This window comes from Panthera pardus, unplaced genomic scaffold, assembly GCF_024362965.1.
Source record: "Panthera pardus isolate Hobbes unplaced genomic scaffold, ASM2436296v1 HiC_scaffold_13, whole genome shotgun sequence".
Lineage (NCBI taxonomy): Eukaryota > Metazoa > Chordata > Mammalia > Carnivora > Felidae > Panthera > Panthera pardus.
In genome coordinates, this window is record NW_026526688.1 from 83,546,343 (window position 1) to 83,569,926 (window position 23,584).

The 23,584-nt window shown below is 36.0% G+C and overlaps 1 long non-coding RNA gene across 1 annotated transcript; it reads left to right on the top strand.

Moving 5' to 3' along the window:
* Positions 1–205: 205 nt before the first annotated feature.
* On the top strand, positions 206–23,262 carry LOC128776536 (uncharacterized). The gene is made up of 3 exons (XR_008421661.1): positions 206–364; positions 19,335–19,390; positions 22,861–23,262. It is a non-coding gene; the product is annotated as an uncharacterized LOC128776536 (long non-coding RNA).
* Positions 23,263–23,584: the final 322 nt, after the last annotated feature.

The window sequence follows — 23,584 nt, forward strand, 5'->3', positions numbered from 1 at the left end:
TCGTACTCTGGTTGTGTAGTTCCTCTTTGCCAGAGGTATGTATATTCTTTAATGATACTATACACATATTTATACTGTACATAAACACAATACTATCTTATAAATACAATTCTATAGTACTCTGCTTCTTTTCACTTAACAATATTAGCTCCATAACAGTACATATAAAAAAGTTGCCTTACTGTTTTTTAAGGTGTCATATATTCGAGGAGGAGCCAAGATGGCAGAACAGCATGGAAGTTTTTTGTGTGTGTCACGTCCATGAAATACAGCTAGACCAACACTAAACCATCTTGCACACCTGGAAAACTGATTTGAGGATTAACACAACAATCTGCATGACCTGAACCACAGAATTCAGCAGGTATGTGACATGGAGAGGTGAACTTGGGGAGCGAGAGGCTGCGAGAAGGGAGGTGCTTTTGCGGGTGGAGAGAGGATGGAGACGGGGCAGGGGGGTAATATGGGAAAAGCACCCCTCCCCAAAAGCAGCTGGAGAGAAAGTGGAAAATTGGAAACAGCTACAGGGACTAAACTAAAAAGGGTGAAAGGAGAAAGGAGAGGGTTTAAATTCCATTAATACTGTAAACAAGGGGAGTGCAAAGTCTGCAACCCCGCAGCTCGATACCTGGCGGTGCTCTGGTGGGAAGGGTGAATCTCCAGGAACAGAGTGGGGTCCAGGAGATTCTCGGGCCACACAGGGAAAAAGCAGTTCCACTATTGTAAGAACATTTGGTAGAGACTGTTGAAGCACCCTGGTCCCAGCAGACCCCAGAAAACGGCCACATTTGCTGGTGCTGGAACAAGGTCGTTAAGGGTGAAGCCTGGTGCCAGATGTGTGTTGTGATTTCCCATAATCCCTGAAAAGCTGTTGCTACACTATTTCGCAAACTTTTTCTGGAGCGGGCTGGCACCTGGCTGAAGTCTCAGGGCACCGCAGCAACAGGGTCCAGCAAGTGTTCCTTGGTACAGCTGACATTCGGCCATTGCTCATTCGGCCATTGCTCGGTAAGACCCTCCTGCAGAGGGGTGGAACGGGTCAAAGCCACAGTCCTTCAGAAGTAAGGCCCTGCGGAAAACAGCCACATCTGAGACAAAACTCAGGAGAGAGGTACTGCCTGGGGTTTGGTCATGGACAGTGAAAAAGTGGGGAGTGAATGAAAGCTGAAGACAGAGGACGGGTGTGCGATGGCTGATGAGGGAGAACGGAGTTCCAATACTAGAGACTGGGTAGCTGGGTGACACCATTTTCACCGCTCCCGCGTATGCGCATATGCACCTACGAGCGCCACAACACTCCACCCCAGTAGGCTAGCAGAGCCATCTAGTGGAGAACGGAGCCATTACACTAAGCTCCGCCCAAATGGGCCAACTTTGCTCTTCAAGAACCTCACTTCAAGAGTCTCACCGCCTACTTTGTTTATGGACTATAAAGCCCTCATAGTCTGACTTCTAGGGGAAAACTAAATAATTTCAGACCTATTTCAATCTGTTAGCAAGTCCATCTATTCAATTTTCTTTCTTTCTTTCTTTCTTTCTTTTTTTTCTCTTTTTCATTTCTTTTCTTTTTCTTGAATACAGAGAGAGAGAAAATTCATTTTTATTTTCAATTTTTATTAAAAATATTTTTCTTTAATTTTTTACTGTATTTTTAACTTTTGTATAAATTTTTTCAAATTCTATTTTACTTCCATCATTTTATTTTAGTCGACTTCAGTGTATTCACTTTTTCAAATTTTCAAACAATTTCCTTGTTTTAATCTTTATTTTTTCTCTTTTTCATTTATTTTCTTTTTCTTGAATACATAAAGAGAAAAAATTCATTTTTATATTCAGTTTCTATTAAAAATATTTTTCTTTAATATTTTTAGTATATTTTTTACTTTTATGTATTTTTTCGAATTCTATTTTACTTCTATCATTTTATTTTAGTCTACTACAGTGTATTCACTTTTTCAAATTTTCAAACAATATCCTTTTAGTTTCTTTTTTCTATTTTTCATTTATTTTCTGTTTCTTGAATACAGAAAGAGAAAAAATTCATTTTTATGTTTAGTTTCTGTTAAAAATATTTTTCTTTAATTTTTGTCTACTATATTCTTTACTTTTATGTAAATTTTTTCAAATTCTATTTTACTCCCATCATTTCATTTTAGTCTACTACAGTGTATTCAATTTTTAAATTCTCAAATGATTTCCTCCCCCCCTTTTTTCTCTAATCTATCAAACCACACTCAACATCCAGACCAAAACACACCTAGGATCTAGCATCATTTATTTGATTTTTTTTTGTGTGTGTGTTTTTAATTTTTTAATTTTAATTTTTTTAATTTTAATTTTTTTAATTTTAATTTTTTTAATTTTAATTTTTCTACCTTATTAATTCCTTTTCTCACTTCAAAATGATGAAATGAAGGAATTCACCCCAAAAGAAAGAGCAGGAAGAAACAAAAGCCAGGGATTTAACCAATACAGATACAAGCAAGATTTCTGAACCAGAATTTAGAATCACGATAATAAGAATACTAGCTGGAGTCAAAAATAGATTAGAATCCCTTTCTGCAGAGATAAAAGACGTAAAAACTAGTCAGGACGAAATAAAAAATGTTATAACTGAGCTGCAATCATGGATGGATGCCACAGTGGCAAGGATGGATGAGGCAGAACAGAGAATCATCGAAATAGAGGACAAACATATGGAGAATGATGAATCAGAAAAAAAGAGGGAGATTAAGGCAGAAGAGAAGTTTAAGAATTAGAGAAATCAGTGACTCATTAAAAAGGAACAACATCAGAATATAGGGGTCCCAGAAGAGGAAGAGAGAGAAATAGGGGTAGAAGGGTTATGTGAGCAAATCATAGTGGAAAACTTTCCTAACCTGGGGAAAGACACACTAAATCCAGGAAGCACAGAGGAACCCCATTAGATTTGACAAAAACCGACCATCAACAAGGCATATCATAGTCAAATTCACAAAATACTCAGTCAAGGAGAGAATCATGAAAGCAGCAAGGGAAAAAAAGTCCCAAACATACAAGGGAAGATAGATCAGGTTTGCAGCAGTCCTAACCACAGAAACTTGGCAAGCCAGAAAGGAGTGACAGGATATATTCAATGTGCTGAATCAGAAAAATATGCAGCCAAGAATTCTTTATCCAGCAAGGCTGTCATTCAAAATAGAAGGAGAGATAAAAAGTTTCCCAGACAAACAAAAATTAAAGGAGTTTGTGACCACTAAACTAGCCCTGCAAGAAATTTTAAGGGGGACTCTCTGAGGGGAGAAAAGATGAAAACATAAATAAATAAATAAATAAATAAATAAATGAATAAATAAATAAATAAATATCAAAAGCAACAAAGATTAGAAAGGACCAGAGAACACCACCAGAAACTCCAACTCTACACGCATTATAATGGCAATAAATTCATATCTTTCAGTACTCACTCTAATGTCAATGGACTCAGTGCTCCAATCAAAAGACATGGGGTAACAGAATGGATAAGAAAATAAGATCCATCTATATGATGTTTACAAGAGACCCACTTTAGACCTAAAGACACCTTAAGATTGAAAATAAGGGGATGGAGAACCATCTATCATTCTAATGGTCAACAAAAGAAAGCTGGAGAAGCCATGCTTATAATGAGACAATCTAGACTTTAAAATAAAGTCTGTATCAAGAGATGCAGAAGGGCATTCTGTCATAATCAAGGGGTGATCCACCAAGAATACCTCACAATTGTAAACATTTATGTGTCAAATGTGAAAGCACCCAAAAATATAAATCAATTAATCACAAACATACAGAAACTCATCGATAGTAATACCATAATAATAGGAGACTTCAACAACCCACTCACAGCAATGGACAGATCATCTAATCAAAAAATCAACAAGGAAACAATGGCTTTGAATGACACACTGGACCAGATAGACTTAACAGATATATTCAGAACATTGCATCCTGAATCAGCAGAATATACATTCTTCTCCATTGCACATGGAATGTTCTCCAGAATAAATCATATCCTGGGACACAAATCAGCCCTAAACAAGTACAAAAAGATAGAGATCATACCGTGCATATTTTCAGACCACAGCGCTATGAAACTTGAAATCAACCACAAGAAAAAATTTGGAAAGGCAACAAATACTTGGAGACTGAAGAACATCCTACTAAAGAATGAATGGGCTAACCAAGAAATTAAAAAGGAAATTAAAAAGTATATGGAAGGCAGTGAAAATGATAACACCACAACCCAAAACCTCTGGGACACAGCAAAGGCGGTTATAAGAGGAAAGTATAGCAATCCAGGGCTTCCTAAAGAAGGAAGAAAGATCTCAGATATACAACCTAACCTTACGCCTTAAGGAGCTGGAAAAAGAACAGCAAATAAAACCCCAAAACAGCAGAAGACAGGAAATAATAAAGATTAGAGCAGAAATTAATGCTATTGAAACCAAAAACAACAAAAACAAAACAAAACAGTAGAACAGATCAATGAAACCAGAGCTGGTTCTTTGAAAGAATTAAAAAAAAATTGATAAACCACTGGCCAGTTTGATCAAAAAGGAAAGGAAAGGACCCAAATAAATAAAATCATGAATGAAAGAGGAGAGATCACAACCAACACAGCAGAAATAAAAACAATAATAAGAGACTATTATGAGCAATTATATGCCAATAAAATGGGCAATCTGGAAGAAATGGACAAATTCCTAGAAACATATACACTACCAGAACTGAAACAGGAAGAAATAGAAAATTTGAACAGACCGATAACCAGTAAGGAAATTGAATTAGTCATCAAAAATCTGCCAAAAAACAAGAGTCCAGGACAGATGGCTTTCCAGAGGAATTATGCCAAACATTTAAGGAAAAATTAACACCTATTCTCTTGAAGCTGTTCCAAAAAATAGAAATGGAAGGAAAACTTCCAAACTCTTTCTATGAAGCCAGTGTTACCTTGATTCCAAAACCAGACAGAGACCCCACTAAAAAAGGAGAACTCTGGACCAATTTCCCTGATGAACATGGGTGCAAAAATCCTCAACAAGGTATTAGCCAACCGGATCCAACAATACATTAAAAAAATTATTCACCACAACCTCATGGGATTTATACCTGGGATGCAGGGCTGATTCAATATCTGCAAAACAATTAATGTGATTCACCACATCAATAAAAGAAAGGACAAGAACCATATGATCCTCTCAATAGATGCAGAGAAACCATTTGACAAAATACAGCATCCTTTCTTCATAAAAACCCTCAAGAAAAGAGCATACCTAGAGATCATAAAAGCCATATAGGAATGACCAACGCTAATATTATCCTAAATTGGGAAAAACTGAGAGCTTTGCCCCTAAGGTCAAGAACAAGACAGGCATGTCCACTCTCACCACTGTTATTCAACATAGTATTGGAAGTCTTAGCCTCTGCAATCAGACAACACAAAGAAATAAAAGGCTTCCAAATCGTCCAAGAGGAGTTCAAACTTTCACTCTTCACAGATGACATGATAGTCTATATGGAAAACCCAAAAGATTCCACCAAAAAACTGCTAGAATTGATTCATGAATTCAGCAAAGTTGCAGGATATAAAATCAATGCACAGAAATCGGTTGCATTCTTATACACCAACAATGAAGCAACAGAAAGAGAAATCAAGGAATAAATCCCATTTACAGTTGCACCAAAAACCATAAAATACCTAGGAATAAATCTAACCAAAGAGGTGAAAAATCTATACCCTGAAAACTATAGAAAGCTTATGTAAGAAATTGAACAAGACACACACAAAAAAAAAAAAGAAAGAAAAAAGATTCCATGCTCCTGGATAGGAAGAACAAATATTGTTAAAATGTCAGTACTACCCAAAGCAGTCTACATAGGCAATGCAATTCCTATCAAAATAACACCAGCATTCTTCACAGAGCTAGGACAAGTAATCCTAAAATTTGTATGGAACCAGAAAAGACCCTGAATAGCCAAAGCAATCTTGAAAAAGAAAACCAAAGCAGGAGGCATCACATTCCCAGACTTCAAGCTATACTACAAAGCTGTAACCCATCAAGACACTATGGTACGGGCACAAGAACAGACACTCAGATCAATGGAACTGAATAGAGAACCCAGAAATGGACCCACAAACGTATGGCCAACTAATCTTTGACAAAGCAGAAAAGAATATCCAATGGAATAAAGACAGTCTCTTCAGCAAGTGGTGCTGGGGAAAACTGGACAGCGACATGCAGAAGAATGAACCTGGACCCCTTTCTTACACCATACACAAAAATAACCTCAAAATGGATGAAAGAACTCAATGTAAGACAGGAAGCCATCAAAATGCTTGAGGAGAAAGCAGGCAAAAACCTCTTTGATCTTGCCCGCAGCAACTTCTTACTCAACACATCTTTGGAGGCAAGTGAAACAAAAGCAAAAATGAACTACTGGGACCTCATCAAAATAAAAAGCTTCTGCACAGCGAAGGAAACAATCAGGAAAACTAAAAGGCAACCGGCGGAATGGGAGAAGATATTTGCAAATGACATATCAGATAAATGTTAGTATCCAAAATCTATAAAGAACTTCTCAAACTCAACACCCAAAAATCAAATAATCCAGTGAAGAAATGGGCAAAAGACATGAATAGACATGTCTCCAAAGAAGACATCCACATGGCCAACCAACACATGAAGAAATGCTCAACTTCACTCATCATGAGGGAAATGAAAATCAAAACCACCATGAGATACCACCTCACACTTGTAAGAATGGCTAACATTAACAACTCAGGCAACAACAGGTGTTGGCGAGGATGCAGAGAAAGAGGATCTCTTTTGCATTGTTGGTGGGAATGAAGCTGATGCAGCCACTCTGGAAAACAGTACGGAGGTTCCTCAAAAACTAAAAATAGAACTATGCTATGACCCAGCAATTGCACTACTAGGCATTTATCCAAGGGATACAGGTGTGCTGTTTCAAAGGGACACATGCACCCCCATGTTTATAGCAGCACTATCAACAATAGGCAAAGTATGGAAAGAGCCCAAATGCCCATTGATTGACGAATGGATACAGAAGATGTGGTATATATATATATATATATATATATATATATATATATATATATATACATACACACACACACACACACACACAGACAATGGAGTATTACTCAGCAATAAAAAAGAATGAAATCTTGCCATTTGCAACTACGTGGATGGAACTGGAGGGTATTATGCTAAGTGAAATTAGTCAGAGAAAGACAAATATCATATGACTTCACTCATGTGCGGACTTTAAGAGACAAAACAGATGAACATAAGGGAGGGGAAACAAAAATAATGTAAAAACAGGGAGGGGGACAAAACAGAAGAGACTCATAAATATGGAGAACAAACTGAGGGTTACTGGAGAGGTTGTGAGAGGGGGGATGGGCTAAATGGGTAAGGGGCACTAAGGAATCTACTCCTGAAATCATTGTTGCACTATATGCTAACTAATTTGGATGTAAATTTAAAAAAAATAAAGAAATAAAATTAAAATTAAAAAAGGTGTCATATATTCTATTATATTCATGGCATATAATCTACTCATGCATCTGTTAATAAATATTTAAATTATTGCCAGTGTTTTGCTTTATAAAGAATGCTGAATGTGTATCTTTTATAACGTATCTATACACAAAAATTTCCAGAAGTGTAATAGGTGCATTTGTCCATGATTTTCCTTTTTTAATTTTTTTCAAATGTTTATTTATTTTTGAGAGACAGAGCACAAGCAGGGGAGGAGCTGAGGGAGAAGGAGACACAGAATCCAAAGGAGGCTCCAGGCTCTGAACTGTCAACACAGAGCCCAAAGCAGGGCTCGAATTCACGAACTGTGAGATCATGACCTGAGCTGAAGTTGGTCACTCAACCAGCTGAGCCACCCAGGCTCTGCACTGACCATGATTTTTAAGTAATGATAAAGTTGGCAGGCAGGTCAACCCAGTGTCAGGGCTCATAACTCTGGTGATGCTATTTTGAACAAAAGTTTGAACTGAGACCTTGAGGAAAAGACAGAGTCTCAAATAATAATAGCTTTGAAGCAGAGACGGTATTTGTGGGAAAAGAGATGAATGTTTGACTTGGGAAATATTAATCAAACATATTTAGAGTATAGACAACAGCAATTTAGACACATTTTATCTACTTTTAATTTTTATACCTTTTCCATCACATATTTCTGATTCATGTATTCAATAAATAGTAATTTGTGTAATTTTTCTGTGTATAACTTTCTTAGGCACCATGAGGTTTAAAGAATTAGATGTAATTGTTCTTGACCTTTTGGAACTTATACATTCACATGAGAATTTATGAGTCAAGAAAGTATGTATGTGTGAAACCAAAACATGTGTGCAGGGATATGTATCAGCTAAAACATTGCAAATTGTATTTATAAATGTGTAGAAGTCAGTGAGTTTTAATATTGAGAAGTAGAATAAAGAGCAGACATTCCTGTTTGTACAAAAGCATTTATCATTAGTGAAGACTTAGGAAACAGATAAGCAAAAACAAAGGGAAAAATATAGCACACCTGAGAGGTCCATTTTGAGCATGGAGTTTTTCTTTCCTTCTTTCTCTGAGTCAAACTATACATTATACATACTGTTTGGTAACAGTTTTTCACTTAACAATAGATGAAGTACATCTTTGCATGCCATTCCATGTTTACCTAAAACACTTGTGGTGTTTTATTGTAGAAATATACCATATTTATTTAATTGATTCCATATTGTTGAATTTTGGATGGTATCTAAATGTTCAAGATGGTAAATAATGGTGCTAAATCTTTGTATGCATCTTTATTTTGTTAGGATACAGTGAGTAATGGTAATTGACGAGTCAAGAGCCTTTAATATTTATTTATTTGATATTTCATGGTCTTTGATATTTATTTATTTACTTAGGTATTTAATCTCTTTGCAGAAAGATTACTCCAATTTAATACTCCCACCGTGTCCTTGCTAACAATAAAAATTATTTAGAAACATCTATGTTAATTTGATGTCCAAAAGTAGGGACTCATTTTAATTTTAATTTTCCCAAACGCTAGCAAGACTTAACATATTTTTTACAAATTACATTGCCTTGTATGTTTCTATGGGCAGCTTTTTGAGGGAAGCAGTTTTTTTTGAGTCAAGTGTTAGAAAACAGAATTATTTTGTAAATTAAATAAATTAAGAATTGTTTATCAGGGGTGCCTGGGTGGCTCAGTAGGTTAAAAGTCCGACTTTGGCTCAGGTCATGATCTCATGGTTTGAAAGGTGAGTTCAAGCCCTGCATTGGTGTCTGTGCTGACAACTCAGAGCCCGGAGCCTGCTTTGGATTCTGTGTCTCCCTCTCTCTTTGCCCCTCTCCCGCTCACACTCTGTCTCTCTCTCTCTCCATCCTTCAAAAAAAATAAACATTAAAAAATTAAAAAAAGGAATTGTTTATTAGATCAATAAATATTTTAAAGCCAGATATGATTTGCAATTTTTTTTTTTAACATTTTTTTTTATTTATTTTTGGGACAGAGAGAGACAGAGCATGAACGGGGGAGGGGCAGAGAGAGAGGGAGACACAGAATCGGAAACAGGCTCCAGGCTCCGAGCCATCAGCCCAGAGCCTGACGCGGGGCTCGAACTCACGGACCGCGAGATCGTGACCTGGCTGAAGTCGGACGCTTAACCGACTGCGCCACCCAGGCGCCCCTGATTTGCAATTTTTAATTACAATCATTTATCTTCATTTGATAATTCTTATATATTGTATTATAGTGAATATACAAGAACAGCAAGAAGAAACATAGTACCAGAAAATTTCAGTCAGATTATATTTACAGGACATAGGTGACAAAAATTAAGCAGCTTCTGTTTCAAATATTAATCATTTTCACCATCCCTCCCCCCAACAATATCTCATAGAGATAAGTAGCATGTAGTACAATTCTGATCATTGACAGGTGGAGTGAGCCCCAGGCCTAAGCATCTATTGCCTTCCAGCATGGAAAGGAAGCTCCTTTCCTGGAAGTGAATTCAGGGAGGAAGGAGGTTGTACTGGATGCCTTATGTTTATATCTTAAGAATTAAAAAACAGATCCAAGTTGAGGTTGTGATTATTCATTTTAGGTGAAAATTTTAAGGAGTCCATTTTGGTTTGAGATGTTTCTAAGAGATGTAACCCAAATCCTCCTGGTCACCCTAGTCTATAGGCCTCTAGGGAAAATGAACCAGGTTAGAAGGTAGAATGTGGGTGACTTAAGTCACCTGGACGGGACTTAAGAAGGAACTTTTATCTTCTTTGTGTTGTTCATACTAAGGGTTGCTATGGACTGAATTTTGTATCCTCCCATGCCCATCACAATTCACATTTTGAGGCCCTAACTCCCAATGTGTTGGTATTTGAGATGGAGACTTTGAAACATAATTAGGTTTAGGTGAGGTCATCAGGTGGAGCCTTCATGATGGGATTATAAGAAGAGACACCAAAGACCATACCCTCTCTTTCTCTCTGCCATATGAGGACACAGTAAATGAGAAATAGTGGCATAAAGCAGAACATTTCAATAAATTTTAACAACTGATATTTGACCTTGAAAAAAATTTTAAATGATCTTTTTAAAAAAAGAATGAATTATGACCAAGTTCTCAGTCCTTGGTGCTACCCTCCTCATACTTCCTCAGACTAACTACCTTAGAATAATTTTTGACCTCTCTCTTTCCTCCTTTACTTCCACCCTCCTTCCTCCTTTGCTATTCTTCCTTCTTTTCCTCCCTGCCTCTTTCCTTTTCTCCTTACCTCTCTCTTGCTTTATTTTCTTCTTCCTCTCAGGTACTATGTGCCAGACACTATTCCAAATTCCCCAGTGGGACTTTCATATTGACGAGATGCATTTGACTGTAAACCAAAAGCAAGCAAATAGATATGGTGTCAGGTGTTGATTAACAATGAAGGAATATAAAGCAGGATAAAGGGGGATAGGAAGTACTAGGGGGTATTATTTTATAATTACTTCTTTTATATAGAGTGGTCTAGAAGAGTGTCTTGGATAAGGTGACATTAGACAAGATACAACTAAAGGAGTGACAACAGCAGATATCTGGAAGAATAGTATTTCAAGCATAAGTTTAGGTGGGAGTACACATGGCATCTTTAAGAAACTGCAAAGCTGAGTGGGTAAAAATGTGGGTGGTAAGGGTTGAGATCTAAGAGATAGCAGAGGGCAATACCAAATAGCTCTTTGTAGACTATTACAGAGAATTTGGCTTTTACTTCGAACGAGATGAAAAGCCATTACAGGGTTTTAAGCAGAGAAGTGATTGTCTCCATGGGCCCCTCACATTTCTGCAAATCTTCAAAGGCATTGACAGATAAGTTGCTTTGAACTGTCTTTTTAAGGATGTTTGCATGGCAAGCAGCCTTGGAAGATAGAGTTATTTCCTTTCCTGTAACAGGTTTGTTTATATTGTAGGATAATAGAGCTATCTTTCTTGGGAGAGGAAGATAGGCAGGTTTATTGCCAACCAGTTATATAACATCAAGGCTTTCTGATTCCTATAGCACAGCCCAGTGCATATACTGGCAATACCTGGCCCTCATCACATCAACCTGTGATAACTGGGGCTTAGGGAACTTATGCAACAATGTTACAATGACTACTGTTATTACTACAAATTGTCTTTTGTCTCTGACCCAGCTTTGGGCCTCTGTCAGTATCTGTGAAACTCTAGCAGGCTATTTTATTAGCTTGCTGGTAGGTAAGATCTCACAACCCTCCCAGATCCTGTCCTTACTGTGATATGATCTGACATATTTGAAAGCACAGTTCTGGCTGACATGTGGAAAGCAGAGTGTAGGAGAAGAATGGTAGAATCAGGGAGACTGGTTAGTAAGGTCTTGGAATAATCTTGGAGAGAAATAACGGTGGCTTGGACCAAGGGGTAGAAATAGTGATATATATTGAACATTAAACAAAAGAGTTTGGTAATGAACTGGATGAAGGGTGTGGGAGAAAGAGAAATGCCAAGGATGATTCCCAAGTTCTTGGTCAGAGCCATAAGAAGAATTGATGAAAAAGATTGCAGAAATCTTGGAGTAGAGGTGGGAAGAGCTAAAAAATTGTTTTGGTCATGTTAAGTTTATTTTTAGTTTTTTATTTTCCTACAGCTTTATTGATGTATAATTGACATAACATTGTGTATGTGTAAGATATGTAAGGTGATTTAATACATGTATATATTGTGAAATAATTACCATAATAAATTAACACATCCATCACTTCATATAGCTATAATTTTTTTGTAAATGTAGTGAGAAAATTTAACATCAATACTTAAAGCAACTTTCAAATGTATAACTCAGTATTGTTAGTTATAGTCACCATGCTGTTAAATACCCAGAACTTACTCAGCTTATAGCTGGAAGTTTGTACCCTTTGACCATCGTCTCTCCATTTCTATCATTCCCTAGTCCCTGGAAACCACCATTCTACTCAGTTTCTATGAGTTCCTCCTTTTTTTTTTTTTTTTTTTTTTTTTTAGAGTATACATATAAGTGAGGTCATATAGTATTTGTCTTTTTTCTGACTTCTGTCACTCAGCATAATGCTCTCAAGTTTCACTTATGTTGTAAATGGCAGGATTTCCTTCTTTTTTATGGATGAATAAAATTCCAGTGTGTGTGTGTGTGTGTGATATCTTCTTTATCCATTCCTCTGTTTATGGACACTTAGGTTGTTTTCATATCTTGGATATAGGGAATAATGATGGACATGGAGTGCAGAAATCTCTTCAAGATAGTGATCTTTTCCTTCAGATATATATTCAGAAGTGGGATTGCTGAATCATATGATAATTATATATATATATATGGACTTCTATACTGTCTTGCATAGAGGCTACACCAATTTACATTTTCACCATTACTGTACAAGAGTTCATTTTTCTCCTCACACCCTCAATAGCCTTCTTACTTCTTGTCTTTTTGATAAAAGCATTCTAATAGGTGTGAGGTGATATCTCATTGTGGTTTTGATTTGCATTTCTTAGATGATTAGGGATGTTGAGTATCTTTTCATGTACCTGTTGGACATTTGTATGTCTTCCTTGGGAAAATATCTATTCAGGCCCTTTGCTCATTTTTGTTTGTTTTTGTTTGAGAGAGAGAGAGGGGAGGAGGAGAGAGAGGTAGAGGGACAATCCCAAGCAGGCTCCATGCTATCAGTGCAGAGCCGGATGCAGGGCTCAAACCCACCAACCATGAGATCATGACCTGAGCTGAAATCAAGAGTCAGATGCTTAACTGACTGAGACACCCAGGTGCCCCAGCATTAATCCCTTTTGAAGTGTTTGATAGAGTTTACCAATGAAATCATCTGGTTCTGGGTTTCGTTTTATTTTGTTTTGTTTTACTACTGATTTAATCTCCTTACTAGTTGGTAGGTCTGTTCAAACTTCTATTTCTTCATGATTCAGTCTTGGTAGGCTGTATGCTACAAATTTATTAATTTTTTTTTCTAGATTATCCAGTTTGTTGGTGTATAATGACTCATAGTATCCTCTATACTTGGTATTTCTGTGATGTCAATTTTAATGTCTTTTCTTTCATTTAAAATGTGTTTGAGAATTTTTTTTCTTGGTTAGTATAGCTAAAAGTTTGTTAATTTGTTTATCTTTTTTAAAAACCAAACTCTAGTATTGATTTTTTTATTGTCTTGTCTCTATTTTATTAATTTCTGGTATAATCTTTTTAAAATTAATTAATTTTTTTTTAGTTTCATAAAATTAACATAAAGTGTTATATTAGTTTCAGGTGTCCAATGTAGTGATTTGACAATTCTGAACATTCCTCAGTGCTCATCACAAGTTTACTCTTATTACCCGTCACCTGTTTCACCCATTCACACACCCACATCCCCTCTGGTAACCATCAATTTGTTCTGTAGTTAAGAGTCCGTTTCTTGGTTTGTCCGTTTTGTTTTGTTTTTGTTTTTTTTTTTCATTTGTTTTGGTTCTTAAATTTCATGTATGAGTGAAATCATAGGATATTTGTCTTTCTCTTACTGACTTATTTCACTTAGCATTATACCCTCTAGAACCATCCATATTGTGGCAAATGGCAATATTTCATTCCTTTTTATGGCTGAGTAATATTCCATTGTATTCATTTACCACATTTTCTGTATCCATTAATCTATTGATGGACAGTTTGGTTGCTTCCATATTTTGGCTACTGAAAATAATGCTGAAATAAACATAGGGGTGCATATATCCTTTGTAATTAGTGTTTTCATTTTCTTTGGGTAAATACTTTGGGTAAATATTTACCCAATAGTGGAATTACTGGATCAATAGTGGAATTACTGGATCATATGGTTATTCTATTTTTAACTTTTTGAGAAAACTCCATACTGTTTATCACAGTGGCTATACCAGTTTGCATTCCCACTAATGGTGCATGAGGATTTCTTTTTCTCCACATCCTTGTCAACACTCGTTTCTTGTGTTTTTGATTTTAGCCATTCTGACAGGTATAAAGTAGTATATCATTGTGGTTTTGATTTATCTTTCCCTGATGGTGACTGATGTTAACATCTTTTCCTGTGTCTGTCGTTCATCTGTATGTCTTCTTTGGAGAAATGTCTGTTCAGGTCTTCTGCCCATTTTTAGTTGGATTATATTTTAAATAAGTTATCTATATATTTTTCATATTAACCCCTTATTGTATATATCATTTGCAAGTATCTTCCCCATTCAGTAAGTTGTCTTTTTGTTTTGTTGATTCTTTTGATGTGTGGAAGCTTTTTAATTTGGTATAGTCCCAATAGTTTATTTTTGCTTTTGTTTCCCTTGCCCTAGGAGACATATCTAGAAAAATGTTGCTGTGGCCAATGTCAGAGAAATTACTGCCTGTGCTATCTTTTAGGATTTTTATGTTTTCAGGTCTCATGTTAGGTCCTAGATATATTTAGATTATATTTTTGTGTATAGCATAAGAAAGTGGTTCAGTTTTGTTCTTTTGCTTGTAGCTGTCCAATTTTCTCAACACGATTTACTGAAGAGACTGTCTTTTTCCCATTGCATAGTCTTGCCTCCTTTGTCACAAATTAATTGACCATATAGTTGTGGGTTTATTTCTGGGCTTTCTATTCTGTTCTATTTATCTATGTATGTATTTTTGTGCCAGTACCATACTGATCTGATTACTACAGATTTGTAGTATATCTTGAAATCTGGGTTTGTGATACTTCCCGTTGTGTTCTTCTTTGTCAACATAGCTTTGACTATTCAGGGTCTTTTGTGGTTCCATACAAATTTTAGGATTATTTGTTCTGGTTCTGTGAAAAATGCTGTTGGCATTTTGATAGGTATTGCATTATATCTGAAGATTGCTTTGCGTACCATAGAAATTTTAACAATATTTGTTCTTCCAATCCATGAGCATGGAATATCTTTCCATTTTGTTTGTGTCATCTTAGATTTCTTTCATCATTCATTTATAGTTTTCAGAGTATAGGTCTTCTCCTTATTTATGTTTATTCCTAAATGTTTTATTATTTTTGGTGCAATTGTAAATGGGATGTTTTCTTAATTTCTATTCCTGCCACTTCATTATTAGTATATAGAAATGCAATAGACTTCTGTATATTGACTTTCTATCCTGCAACTTTACTGAATTCAATCTGTTTTAGTAGTTTTTTTGGTGGTCTTTAGCATTTTCTATATATTGTATCATGTCATCTGCAAATAGTGAAAATTTTACTTCTTCCTTACCTATTTGGTGCCTTTTATTCATTTTTCTTGTCTGATTGCTGTGACTAGGACTTCTAGTATTATGTTGAATAAAAGTAGTGAGAGTGGACACCCCTGTCTTGTTCCCTATTTTAGGGCAAAAGCTCTCAGTTTTTCACCATTGAAGTTAATGTTGGTTGTGGGTTTTTCATATACAGTTTTACTATTTTGAGGTATGTTTTCTCTAAACTTACTTTATTGGGGATTTTTATCATGAATAGATGTACTTTGTCAAATGCTTTTTCTGCATCTGTTGAAAAGATAATATAGTTTTTATCCTTTCTCTTGATGTGATGTATTATGTTGATTGATTTGTGAATATTGAACACACTTGCATCCCAGGAATAAATTGCAGTTGATCATGATGAATGATTTTTTTAATGTATTGTTGGGTTCAGTTTGTTAATGTTTTAATGAGAATTTTTGAATCTGTGTTCATCAGAGATATTGGCCTACAGTTCTTTTTTTGTAGTGTCTTTATCTGGTTTTGGTATTAGAGTAATGGCCTCATGGAATGAATTTGGAAATGTGCTTCCTCTTCTAATTTTTGGAATAGTTTGAGAAGAGTAGGTATTACCTCTACTTTAAATGTTTGGTAGAATTCATCTGTGAAGCTGTCTGGTCCTGGACTTTTGTTTGTTGGGAGTTTTTTGATTACTGATTCAATTTAATTGCTGGTAATCAGTCTGTTCAATTTTTCTATTTATTCCTGATTCAGTTTGGAGAGTTTATATTTCTAGGAATTTATCCATTTCTTCTAGGTTGTCCAGTTTGTTGGCATATGATTTTTCATAATATTCTCTTATAATCATTTGTATTTTTGTGGTATTAGTTGTTGTTTTTCTTCATTTCTGATTTTGTTTATATGAGTCCTCTCTCTTTCTCTCTCTCAATGAGTCAGGTTAAAGGTTTATCAATTTTGTTGATATTTTCAAAGAAACAGTTTTTGGTTTGATCAATATGTTCTATTACTTTCTTTTCTGTTTGTTTTTTTATATTTCATTTATTTCTGCTCTGATCTTTATTATTTCCTTCCTTCTACTGTTTTGGGGTTTCGTTTAATCTTCTTTTTCTAGCTCCATTAGGTGTAAGGTTAGGCATTTTTCTGAGATTTTTCTTGTTTCTGGAGGTAGGCCTCTATTAGTATATTTTTCCTTCATAGAACAGCCTTTGTCGCATCACAAAGATTTTGACCATTGTCTTTTCATTTTCATTTGTCTCCATATATTTTTTTTTAATTTTTTTTATTTTTTAATATATGAAATTTACTGTCAAATTGGTTTCCATACAACACCCAGTGCTCATCCCAAAAGGTGCCCTCCTCAATACCCATCACCCACCCTGCCCTCCCTCCCGCCCTGCCCTCCCTCCCACCCCCCATCAACCCTCTGTTTGTTCTCAGTTTTTAACAGTCTCTTATGCTTTGGCTCTCTCCCACTCTAACCTCTTTTTTTTTTTTTTTTTTTTTGTCTCCATATATTTTTAATTTCCTCTTTGATTTCTTGGCTGACCCATTCATTGTTTAGTAGCATGTTATTTAACCTCCATGTATTTTTGCTCTTTCCAGATTTTTTTTTATTTTGGCTGATTTCTATGTTCATAGTGTTGTGATCAGAAAAGATGCATAGTGTGACATCATTCTTTCTGAACTTGTTGAGATTTGTTTTGTGGCCTAACATATGATCAATTCTGGAGAATTTCCCATGTGCGCTTGGAAAGAATGTGTACTGCACTGTTTTAGGATGGAATCTTCTGAGAATATCTGTTAGATTCATCTGGTCCAATATGTCATTCAAAGCCAGTGTGTCCTTGTTGATTTTCTCTTGGATGATCTATCCATTGATGTAAGTATGGTTTTAAAGTTCCCTACTATCATTGTGTTACTATTGATTATTTCCTATATGTTTGTTAACAGCTACACTATGTATGTAGGTGCTTGCATGTTCAGTGCATAAATATTTACAATTTTTATATCTTTTTTAAAAATATGTGTAAAATATTGAGATATGGTTGACATACAATATGCTGCATATTTAAAGTATATGATTTAATAACTTTGGATATATGTATGTACCTGTGAATCCAATACTAGTCAAGATAATGAACATATCCATCATCTTAAAAACCTTCTTTGTGCCCCCTTGGTAATGCTACCATCTATCTCTCTCCATCCTTTCTCTCCACATCACCTTACCCCATTCTCAGGCAACTACTGATATTTTGCCAGTATGAATCATTTTCTTTTCTTGTAATTTTATGTGAATGGAATATACAATGTGTATTTTTGTGTCTTGTTTCCTGCAACCTAATTATTTCTAGATTTATATCCAGAATATAGAAAATCTCACAAAGGTCAATAAGAAGAAAACAGATACTCCAATAAATAAATGGGCAAAAACTTTGAATAGACACTCTATTAAAAAAGATATATAAATGTCAAATAAGCACATGAAAAGATGCTAAACACCCTTTCTCAAATATTCAAAGTCATTAGGGATATGTCAATAAAAACTACAAGATACCAATATATACCTCTGAGAATAGCCAACATTAAAAAGACTGACCATACCAAGACTGGCAGGATTGTGGAGAATGGAAATCTTATACACTGCTAGTGGGAACGAAAAACGGTGCCAACATTTTGGAAGATAGTTTGGCAGTTTCTTAAAATGTCAATCTTACAACTACTATATGACCCAGCCATTGTACTCCTAAATATTTACCCTAGAGAAATAAAACATATGTTCAAGCAAAGACTCATACACAAATGTTCATAGAAGCTTTATTTATAAAGCCTCAAATTGGAAACAATCCAAATATCCATGACCAGGTAAATGGATAGAACAAATTGTGTTATATCTGTATAATGGAATATTAGTCAATCATAAAAGAAGAAAGAACTATTCATACATACAATTGTTATATATTCTTGTTGGATTGTTCCCTTTATGATTATGTAGTGTCCTTCTTTGTTTCTTGTTACAGTCTTTGTTTTAAAGTCTACTTTGTACAATATAAATATTGCTACTCAGGTTTTCTTTTGACATCCATTTGTATGAAAATGTTTTTCATCCCTTAACTTTCAATCTGCATGTGTCTTTAGGTCTGAAAAGTGTCTCCTATGGGCAGCATATAGATGGGTCCTTAGTTTTTTATCCACTCAGTCACCCTATGTCTTTTTATTGGAGCATTTAGTCCATTTTCATTCAAAGTAATTATTGATAGGTATGTACTTACTGAAATTTTTTGGTTATTTTTATTTCTCCTCTGTACTTTTCTTCTCTTGCTGTCTTCTCTTGTGGTTTGCTAGCTTTCCTCAGTGATAAAGAATTCCTTGAATTCCTTTCTATTTATTTATTTTTTTGCTTACCTATTACCAGTTTTTGATTTGTGGTTACCATTGCATTTATATATAATGTTGTATGTATACAGATGTCTGTATTAAGTTGATGGTTGCTTAGGTTTGAACCCATTCTCAAAGTACTAAATTTTTGCCCCTTTATTTTAGGTATATGGTGTCATACTTTATATCCTTTTATTTATGTTTTTGAAAGGAAGGTAAGTGTACACATTTAATTTATTTTTGAGAGTATATTTATATTTTGGAAACAGGACATGTCTTACTTAGGCAGACTAGCTGAGAGTAGGTGCACACACATGGAGATGCAAGATGGCAGCAAGAATGGTTCTTTTTTGTTTAAGAAGGTTTTTTTTTATGTTTGTTTATTTTTGAGAGACAGAGAAAGACAGAGAATGAGCAGGGAAAGGGCAGAGAGAGAGGCAGACACAGAATCTGAAGGAGGCTCTAGGCTCTGAGCTATCAGCCTACAGCCCAGTGCAGGTGGCTCAAACCCAAGAACAGTGAGATCATGACCTGAGCAGAAGTCGGGTGCTTAACCAACTGAGCCACCCAGGTGCTCTGGTACTGTTTTGTTTTTTATCTCTTTGTTGAGAGTCTCACTGAGGTTCTCCACTCTTTTCTCAATTCCACTGAGTATCTTCATGACCATTAACTTTAAATTCTCTATCAGGCATATTACTTATCTCTGTTTTGTTTCACTTTCTTGCTGTGATTTTGTCCTATCTTTTCATTTGGGACATATTCCTGTCTTCTCATTTTGTCTAACTCTCTGTGTCTGATTCTATGTATTAGGAAAGTCAGCTATGTCTCCTGCTTGAAAAGTAGTGGCCTTATGAAGAAGAGGTCCTGTAGTGGCCTGCAGTGCAATGTTCCCCATTCACCAGGACTTGTGGCTTTCAGGGGTGGGTGTCTCCCATGTGTGTTGCAGGCACTCTACTATAGTGGCTGAGCTGTGTTTGCTGTCAATCCATTTGTCTGCAATGGATCTCTTTGCCTGCTATGGGCAGGGTTTCTCCCTGTGTTGCTCCCTGACTGCATCAGTCTGGGACCTCCTTCAGCCTGAGTTGGGTTGACCAGATGTTTGCCAGAGCTGTGGTCACATGGAACTGCAAGATGCTCTCCCTGTGTTATCCCCAGAGAAGCTTTAATTAGTGGGTGAAGCCTGCTATCAGACCAGATGTCTGCCTTCAGCCCACTGCTGGAGCCACAGTAGAACTGTTTTATGTGGTTATCTTCCCCTTTCCCCAGGTAAGCAATCACTTTGGAGTCGTGTTGACCACTGTCAGGGCTACTGCACAATGCCATGCTTGAGGCACATCTTTGGATGGACTCCTGTGGAGGGTGTGTTGGATGAGACAAATATGCAGGAGAATGTGGAGGCAGGGCATTGGGTGGAAGCTATCTAGGTAGAGAGTGTCCATGCTCCTTCCCATCTGGATACCTAGGCTTAGGGGCAGGGAGGGTGCCTGCCTGCTCTTTTCTTCTTGGAGAAGCTTCTTAGACTCTCTGCTTCTCCTGCACAGTTCTGAGATTAGTAAATAAGCCTCCTTCAGTACACCCCAGGAGTTTTTTTAAACTGCAGCTTCTATGCCTCATCTCCACAGGGTTGTTTGTTATGTTGGCTTTTTAAGGTTGGGGACTCAGTATCCTATCGCCATCTTATTCTCCTAGAGTAGAATACACTGATTTTTAATGTTCCCAGTGTTAAGTCCCACTGATTGTAAAAACTTGTGAAGTGAAGCCCCCTTTAGTTTTCAAAGCCAAATGTTATGGGGATTCATCTCCCCAGTGCAGGTCCCCTGTGCTTGGGGTGCCTGGTGTGGAGTCTGCTCCTCTCCCTTTTTTGTCCTTGCACTCCTCCTTCCCATGGACAGTCTCAGTAGTCACTTTGGCTCCAAAACATGTCTCTTCCCTTTCCACCATTTTAAATGTGACCTCTTTTCTAAATTAACTGTGGAGAGTCTGTTCTCCCCAGTCCATGAGTCATTTTCTGGGTTGTTTACACTGATGTGGGTGTTTTCTAGGGCCAAGTTGTACTTAGGATCCTCTTACTCTGCCATCTTCCCTGGTTTTGTTTCTGCTATAATATTTATTATATCCTTCCTTCTGCTAATGTTGGGCTTAGCTTTTTCTTTTTGCAATTCCTTGAGCTTAAAGTTAGGTTGTTTAAGACTGTGTTGTTTAATTTCTACATTTTTTCTGAATTTTCCCATTTTCCTCCTGTTATTGATTTCTAGTTTCGTACCACTGTGGTCAGAAAAGGTACTTGATATGATTTCAGTTTTCCTTAATTTGTTAAGGCTTGCTTTGTGGCCCAACATTTGATCTATCCTGGAGAGTATTTCATGTGCACTTGAGAAAGATAGCATATTCTGGTGCTGTTCTATGGAATATTCTATATATATATATATATATATATATAATGTACATATTCTATAGATAGTTATAGATATAGATATAGATATAGATATAGATATAGATATAGATATAGATATAGAATAGGTATAAATATAGATATAGGTGCATTTGGTCTTTAGTGTTATTCAGGTCTGGTTTTTCCTTTTATGTCTGGATACTCTATCCAGTGTTAAAAGTAAGGTCTTGAAGTTCCCTACTATTATTGTATTGCTATCTACTTCTCCTTTGAGTTCTGTTAATATTTACTTTAAATATTTAGGTGCTTCAATGTTGGGTGCATATATACTTATAATTGTTATATCTTCTTGATGAATTGACTCCTTTTGTCATGTTAATTATAGAATGACAATTATACATCCAACTGAAGTGTAAATATTCTATACTCACATATTGGTCTTTGATGTATGTTGACCACATATTGGTCTCCTGATGTATGTCATAGACATACAATCAGGAATGTAGGACATATGGGTTTAGAGTTCAGAATAAAGGTCTGGATAAAGAAGATACATTTGGCAGTTATATCCATGTTGATGATTTTTAAAGCCATGAGACTAAATTTTACCACCTTTAGAGGTATATAGATAGAAGAGGGAAGAGGTTTGAAGACTGAGCACTGAACCACTATACTATGTACAGATTAGGGTATATGGAAAGAGACCACCAAAAAAATAGGAGGAGAACCAAGAGGAAGTGGCATCCTAGAAAGCTTGCAAAGAAAATGTCTCAAAGTGGAAGTGATCAATTGTATTAAAAGCTTATGATAGCTAAGATAAAGACTGAGAATTTACCATTGCATATACCAATTGTGGGGCAATTGGTGACCCGATATAAGTGTTAATAGCAAAAACCTACTTGAAATAGATTAAATAGAAAAGAAAGCTCAGAACAGAAAATTAAGTTTCGCAACAGTCTGGGATAAAGAAATGAGGTAATAACTGAATAAGAGTATGGAACCAAGACTTGTTTTTTTTTTTTTTAACTGTTATAATATGTTTGTATGCTAATAGTAATAATCTAGGAGAAAGGAAAAATGATAATGAAAAAGATGGAAGAGGGATAAATGTTGGAGTGATGTCTTTGAGTAGGTAGAGGGTATCAGACCTAGAGACAAGAGGAAGCATTAGACTTTGAGAAGAGCATGGACCATTCTTTTCTAACATCAAAAAGAAAGGCAGATTTAAAGCAGATATGATGATGAGAGCTTGAAAATTGTCTCTAATGATCTCATCCCTCTTTTCACAGAAATTGGAAGCAAGATCATCAGCTGAGGGGAGATGGTGTCGAAGGTTTAACGACAGAGAAGACATGGAATGATTATCTAAGTGAGTGGGAGAGGGAATGGGCAAGGAAGACAGGATAAATGCTGAGCAAGTGTTCTCTTAAGGTTAGGGACTATGAAATACAATGGAGAAGGGTAAGCATGGTTGTGCTTTTCTTGAGCCTCATTCTTGGAGTGGAACATCCACTCCATCCTTGAGTTATGCAGGTACAAGGACGGAGTGTGGGGAGCTGGGCTTTATGAGCACTGGGATTTAGCCAGGTGAGTATAATTGGAGGAGAGAGGAGTAAGGAGTTGGGAGTTCTGGAAATGAGTGATTATAATTATGAACTATGTTATTAATTTGTGTAGGGAGGCAAGTGAGGACCAGATGGAGATGAGGGAAATAAAATAGTTATTGAATTTAATGGAATATAGGCAAAGCATTGATGGAAAATTTACTTGAGAGTGGTAGAATAAAAGATTGGAATTTTTGGCTGAAAAGTTTATGGAAGGAAGGCAGATCTAAGTGCAAGTCTGTTTTATCTAATCCACTTTGAATTCTGTGTCCTGGTCTTTTTACATACCTAACCCAGTCTGGGTACTCATTGCCTCATTTGAATTTTTTTTACTGCAGTCTCTGTTCCATATACTATCCATCTCACAGAAGCAGTAAGAAGCATCTTTCTGAAGAATAATTTTGATCTTGCTACTCAAA